We start from the raw sequence: 7,641 nt of genomic DNA, 5'->3' as shown, positions 1-7,641 counted from the left end.
CCCAAATCAACAACAGCTTTTCTACTTCTTCCATTGTTTGTGATCTTTATTTTGTAAGCACTGTCACTACTTTTGCAACATCAGCTCCTTTGATGACCTCTTCATTTTTCTGTATGGTGCAGACTGTAGACTTCGCCATACCAAACTGTGTAGCAAGGCCAGACACGCGAACACCACTCTTATGCTTTGCTATAAGATCTTTTTTCACCTCTATTGTGGCTCTAACAACTTTTCTTTTTGGTTTGCTGCTTTCATTGTCCTTCTTTGACACCTATGGTGGCTTATTTAATCAGAATATTTGGAAAAACAACATAAAAAAAAAAAAAGAAACACGAGAACGTCCAAAGCAGATTTGAGCGAGGGTGTGGACTGAGCGACAGGTGGGGGTAAAATGTTTTGGTCAAGCTTGGAGTGGGCCGAAAATGGTCGAAGGGTCGTTCGGGTCATCAGTCGGGTTATTTTGGGGGTTCGGGCCATGACAGCTTGGTTCAGGAACCGAGTTTATGTTTGACAACCAAGACATTTATATCTCAAACAATATGTTCGAAAACTGAATTGTTCGAGAGGGAGTCGTTCGAGAGCCGAAGTACCACTGTATTGTATTAACGATTCTGGCCCAGGATGAAAATATTAATTATGAGTTGGTATTGTTGTAACTCGCTTAACTTAACGATGTCTTGTATCGGCTATTCTCACACTGCTGATTTTTACCGGCAAAGATACTTAATCCTTAAACAGTGGACATCATCAATTGATGTTGCTACCTACAACATTCCTTTTGTTTAAAGGTTAATGTCTTCGTAGAAATAATAAAGTCCGAAGTAATTCACTGAAGACGAACGGTTTGTAATCAGTGGCATATTTAGGTAGGGGCTAGAGGGGTTCAGCTCCAAAGCCCATGATCTTAATGGGAGCCATTGATAATTTTGTTTTATGGGATTTAGGGCCCACACAACTTTAAGTCCACCACTGTTTGTAACGTTCAGAATCTACAACGTTCCTGGTCATATTATCATTTAGTTTTCCAAATAACAGGTGCGTTAACCACAATTATAGCTTTCTAGGCCTTTTGTACACTGAATGTAGTTGTTTCATAATATTCTTTCCTTCTTTCAACTAGTCGCTTTTTATACGAATCACGCGAGTTTTGAGAAATTTTGATAATATTTTCGCGCGTTTTCGTCAAACAAGTATTGTTGATTTTTTACACACTCGAACGTTTCACAAATTTGGAGAACAGGCAGGACTTGCGCAATACACAGCCAAGAATATGTCACATGCAGTGGCCCGGCATAGCCAGGTGGTTAAGGCGCTCGATTTATAATCTGAAATTGTGGGTTCGAAACACAGTTGCACCAAACATGCTGGCCCTTTCAGCTGTATGGGCGTTATAAAGTTACAGTCAATCCCACTATTCGTTGAGTCCGAGTTTCAAGGTCGCCGTCAAGCAGAGCAGACGTGCAAGTCAAGAGCTGCGAGACAAGTACATTGAAGGCTAGGTATTCGTTGAAGTGCATAAAGTTTTACTCAAAAAAGGTTAGCCCTTAGTCCTTATCAGGACTGGTAAAACAAGATGAAGCGAAGGAAGATAGCAACACGATCCAACGGAAAAGCCCTTTCGAACGAGAAGATAATGGAAATGCTGAACAAAGCAATCGAAGGACCAGCCTCTGAGTCACTGAGTAGTTCAACTGAGAGTTCTGAAAGCGAACACTCAGGAGCTGAAAAATCATCAAGACGAGAATTTCATGAAACAAACGAGACATCAAACAAGAGAAGGCTGAAGAAGAAGAAGAAAAAGGACATGGTAAGTATAGTTTCTGACAATTCTACTAACCCCAACCTTAACGACGCCACTAATAGTACTAAAAATCAAAGTGTTAGCAACGTAACCCAAGTTAATGACGACAAAGCCACTTGCTCTAACGAAAATAACTTGAATAATAACAACACCACCATCGCCACTAATTCTAAGAACACCACCACTGTCACACAAACACACGATTCTCCTAACTACAGAATCCCAACTCTGTTCATCGAAGGAGTAAATAACACAACACGCATTCCACAGATTGTCAAACAACTGAGGGCCTATTACCCGGGCATTAAGTTTAAAGACATCAAACGTCTTCCTAATGGAAGAATCATGCTTAAATGTTCCGAACCGCAAGAGTTTGCACATATTTTGGCCCACTGGCCCAAGGATGCCTTTGGGGTTCAAGCCACTATCACTACACCAAAAACCAACACACCAAAACTAACAGTCATAATCAGAGGTGTCGATTTCGACATCGAAGATCATGAAATCACTGACGAACTAATAACTCAAGGCTTTGACATTGCATCATCAAACAGAATTATCTCATTCAGAACGAAACAAAAAACGTCACTGATCAAGGTAACCGTCAACAAAAAAGACGATCAGGACAAATTATTAAAAAACGGTTGCTTTTTATTTTTCAAAAGACACACGACCGAACCGGAAAAAACACACCAAAAACCAATTATCCAATGCTACAAATGTCAACGGTTCGGACACACAAAAACTAATTGTATGGCCAAGGACAGATGTGTTAGATGTGGCGGATCTCACGAGGTCGCTCAGTGTCCTAACGAGCGTAACCAAGTGAGATGCGCTAACTGTCAGGGCCCCCACGCAGCCAGTTACAAAGGCTGCCCCAAATACACCCAAATACGCAACAGATTCCTTTTCAAAACCACGAACAATAATAATCAAACCCACGGCTACCAAAACAACACCAAACAACCTTTACTACCAACTCCAACTGACTCGCAAATCAAACACGCTCAACCTCAACCAACACGTACTTACGCGGACGTAACACGCCCGAAAACAACACAAGCATTCAACCCCACAGATTTCACCACAAACTTGCTAGCAATGCAGATAGAATTGAGTGATCTCCCCTCATTCGAATCGAGGCACGAGTCACTCAAGGCTGTTTGCAGCCTTGCAAGTTATTATTTTAACCTTCCTCACCTCAAACCACACCATCTTTCACTCAAAATTCATGCAAGGGAAATAAAACAACACAATGATACAACACATTAAAATCTTACACATCAACTGCCAAGGAAATCTCAAAGACAAAAGGATAGAAATATACAACATAAACAAACATATAAACGCCAACATAATCATCGTTTCAGAAACACTTTGCACAGAGAAACAAAACACCACAATCCCCGGATTCATCACACACAGCATACCTCACTCAGATAACAACAGAGGTATAATAACTTACTTTAGTACGAAAATATCGCATTTAATCTCGATAGAAGATTCCTTTAAATCTGACATTAATGAGACCATTTTTTGTAATATACACTTTAACAACCGGCTAACTATTCCGATTCTAGCCATATATTGCTCACCAACCAAAGATATCGACATTAACTTCCTTCAAAAATGTGTTAATCATAAACCCAAACCAATTATTATTGGAGATTTTAATTCACCGCACACAGAATTAAGGGGTAACAGAGACACACGCAGAGGATCGTGCATAAAATTTTTTATCTCTAGCAATAAAATGCACTTAATTAATGATAATACACCTACACACTTCTCAGCCGCTAACGGCTCATACGATGTACTCGATTTCATCATCGCACCCAAGGACATGGTTAACAGAATATCTAGCTTTAAAGTGCATGATGAAATCACCAGTGACCACTTGTCCATGTCATGTATGATTCACCCGCGCCACCCTGCTGTGGCGTACGTGACTCCTTCCGCATACACCTACACTGAAACAGACTGGCTCACTTTTAATGCCTCTCTGGACTCATACCTACCCCATCCAATCGAACATGTAAATAACAAAACAGAACTAGACAACTATGTTGATCAAATTACAGAAGCCATAAAGAAAGCCATTAAAAACACAATTCCTAAATCAAAAAGAAAACAATCACTTATTCAATGGACTCTAACACCAGAAATTCACGCATTAATAATCAAACGCAGACAATTAAGACGAACACATATTAAACACGCGATCCACATATTAAAACAGAAATCAATAGAACAAATACAAAAATTAAACAAGAAATTAAAAAACTCAGAGAAAACAATTGGCATAACTTCTGTAAAAACTTAGAAAAAAACAAGAACAATCCAAAAGAATTCTGGAAAAAATTCAAGAGTATTGCTTCAGACAAAAACACAAATCACATGCTACAACATATCACACACAACAATAAAATCGCAAGGACGGACGAAGAGAAAGCTGACTTATTAGCTGACTATTACAAATCCTCTTTTAGCGATTTAAACTCAGCAGATTTCGACACACAACACCAACACCATGTCAACAACTACATAAATACAAACCAAGCTTCATTCTCACCAGGATTCCCCGGCGAGACACTAGAAGCATACTCAAATTCAATCAATAGAAAAATAACCATAACCGAACTAAAGATTAATATCAAAAACTTGAAGAACACTTCCCCCGGACATGACGAAATATTATTCTGAAAAAAAGTTCCACTCTCCTACTACAATACCTCACAAACATCATGAACATTTCACTAGCGACCGGGTATTACCCTGACACGTGGAAAAAAGCCATCATAACAACGATCCCCAAGAAACAAACTAACAGAACAAATCCAGATAATTTCCGCCCCATCAGTCTGTTAAGCTGCCTTGGCAAACTGATGGAGAGAATTATCTTCAACCGTCTCCTCCATTTTTGCGAATCAAACAACATCCTTCCAGAATCTCAAAATGCCTCCAGAAAAAATAGACAAACAACAGATCACCTCACACGACTCACCGAATCAATCTACAAAGCTTACAACAACAATCAAGTAACCATCGGGGTATTCCTAGATTTCAAAAAAGCATTCGACAGCGTTTGGCACAACGCCATCATGTACAAACTAAATCACCTACAAATAAATCCCACGATAGTCAAATGGATTTCAAATTTCTTAACCAAGTAAAAGTCAATAAAACTATATCCAAATTATTTAATATAACGGCAGGAGTGCCCCAAGGATCAGTCCTCTCTCCACTTCTATACATAATTTCGTCAATGACATACCTTTTCCAAATCTAACATACACACACAATTCACAATACGCAGACGACATCGCAATCTGGAGCACCTCCAGAAACCCAGTAATGGCCATGTCTCGCGTACAAGAATCACTAAACAATGTCTCAACATGGAGCAACAAGTGGAGGGTCGTGTTAAATACAACAAAAACACAAGCAATCACCTTCTATAGAAAACTAAAGAAGCAAAGAAAAAATCTAAAGAAAATAAAACTATCACTTGGAAACACAACCATTAACATAAGCAAAAACATCACATTCCTTGGCGTCACTTTCGACACAAAACTAACATGGAAAAACACATAAACAATATACACTCATCAATCAGAAAAAGGATTTCATATCTAAAGACTATAACCGGTAAACAATCGAAATGCTCACCAAACACCATTATCCAAATATACAAGGCTTACATCCGTCCACTAATAGAGTACGGATGTCAAGTACCATACAATATGTCAAACAACACACTCCAAAAAATCCAAGTGCAACAAAACAGAATATTAAAATCCGCATTCAGTCTACCATCATTTACGCCAACAAATTATCTGCACCAAATTATTAATTTACCAACTATAAGAGATAGAATAACAGAACTTTCTCTCAAATATTATCTAAAAGCAGAAAATAGAAACAAACTAACGGCATCACTACACAAATTATCAAGTGCACCAACAAAATACATATCACCTTACAACATATTTCAAGAATAACAATCCACTCAACAAAGAATCTAAATAAATAAAATCCATGTTATTAACATGAATTCCTTTTTTCAGGTACAGGGCACACGACAGGCAAAACTTTCGGCGCCTGTCGTGTGAAAGTGGGTTTTCTCTGGGCACTCCCGTTTCCCCCCACATCAAAATTTTTAGGCATTGGATTCCTAGATCCCAGCCCAGGCAACTCTTTTGCCAGACCCTGAATCGTGCCGTTTGATTTGATCTGGATTTGAATGAATTATATTCATGTTCACATCTGCCCAACTTCTTTTCGGGACAGGTCCCGGCCTTTCTTTCCACTGCTGCCTTTGCCTCCACCCAAAACAACATTTAGAGAGACATCCTCCACCCAAAAAGTCAAGAATAATAACAATAATTAATTTATTAAATAAAAAAAAACTACCACTTAATCTTAATAACAATCCACGAAAGGGGACGAAGAGGAACCACAACGTTCCTGAACACCCCGGTTGGAGAGAGAACTCTTCTGATTTCTCTCTCTCTAAACTGAACCCCTGCCACGTTAGTTTAGTTTAGTTAGTTTAGTCTATTCGTTGACAAAGAGTAACCCAAGAGTTGGAGGTAGGTAGTGATGACTAGCTGCGTTCCCTCTAGTCTTACACTGTTAAATTAAGGACGGCTAGCGCAGATAGCTCTCGAGTAGCTTTGCGCGAAATTAAAAAAAAACAGGGACACAATTTGCTAAAAAAATAATCTGCTTATAGGTTTCAGAAGCCCAGATTATTTTTTGAGAGCATCTTCATAAGCCTGCCCACGGCAGTTCAAAATATTAATATCAATCTTACTTAGAGAAACAAACACTTTGCAAGATTTTCACCATCGCGACCGGAAATGAACTCATATTTCAGATACATGCAATAAGTTCCCCCTTTTCCACTTTCACTAGCAACAACAACAAATAAACCATGAATACCAAATGATTAACTTGGAAAATCTTTGGAAGAGCTATCAACTGAAAGAGACTAATATTTAGCAGTGTTGACTTCCTTCGGTATTGTTAACTGAATTTTCTTCCTCATCAACTGCAGAAGCTCTTCACAGACATTGGAGAAAATGTGTTATGCATGACTTACAAAAAAGTTATAAAATTTAGAAGTAGTTCTAAAATTATCGTACTTAACATCATCTCCTCAGAATGAGAGCCATTTTTCTATAAGAAATTTGATTACCTCCACAACTCGTTTTAGCATTTCTCTCTCTCTTTCCACTTTTGTTTCTCATTTTACAACTGAAGCAGAATCTCAGTACTAATGCTGTTACTATGCTGTGCAATCTAAAAAGTAGAATGGACTCATTCACTGAATCCATTCAAAGAAACTTGCATCTTGTCTGAAAAAGTTTGTATACGAAACGGAACAAAGCACCATGTGAAGACGATAACAATAAAAAATTTTGGTAACTGTTCACCATTCTCCTGAAAACGATTTTGGACACAAAAGGACTGTACGTCTGACTATCCATGTGTTTGTACTGCTATTCATATGCTCTGAAATTTGCAATATCATTCTGGCAAAGAGAAATACTTTGATTAATCTAATGTTTCCAACTGTTTTTGTCAATTACTTACCATTCGACTTCATCAATTGATAAAGATGTTATTGGAAAAAACAATGCTCACTTTAGAAACTTTACTGAGTTCCTTTTCTTTTGCGGAACTATTTATATAAATCCAACACGACAAATTAAAATAAAACAAACAGATACGTATCATTCTGTGATGGAGTGTCTGATGTTTTATGGGGCTACTTGCGTGTATATTAGGGTTAAACGTTATGGTTATCTGAGGAACAAATGGAAAGGTGCTTGAAT

This window comes from Tachypleus tridentatus, chromosome 4 (assembly GCF_004210375.1).
Source record: "Tachypleus tridentatus isolate NWPU-2018 chromosome 4, ASM421037v1, whole genome shotgun sequence".
NCBI classification, from domain to species: Eukaryota; Metazoa; Arthropoda; class Merostomata; order Xiphosura; family Limulidae; genus Tachypleus; species Tachypleus tridentatus.
Note: the sequence above shows the minus strand (reverse complement) of the source record.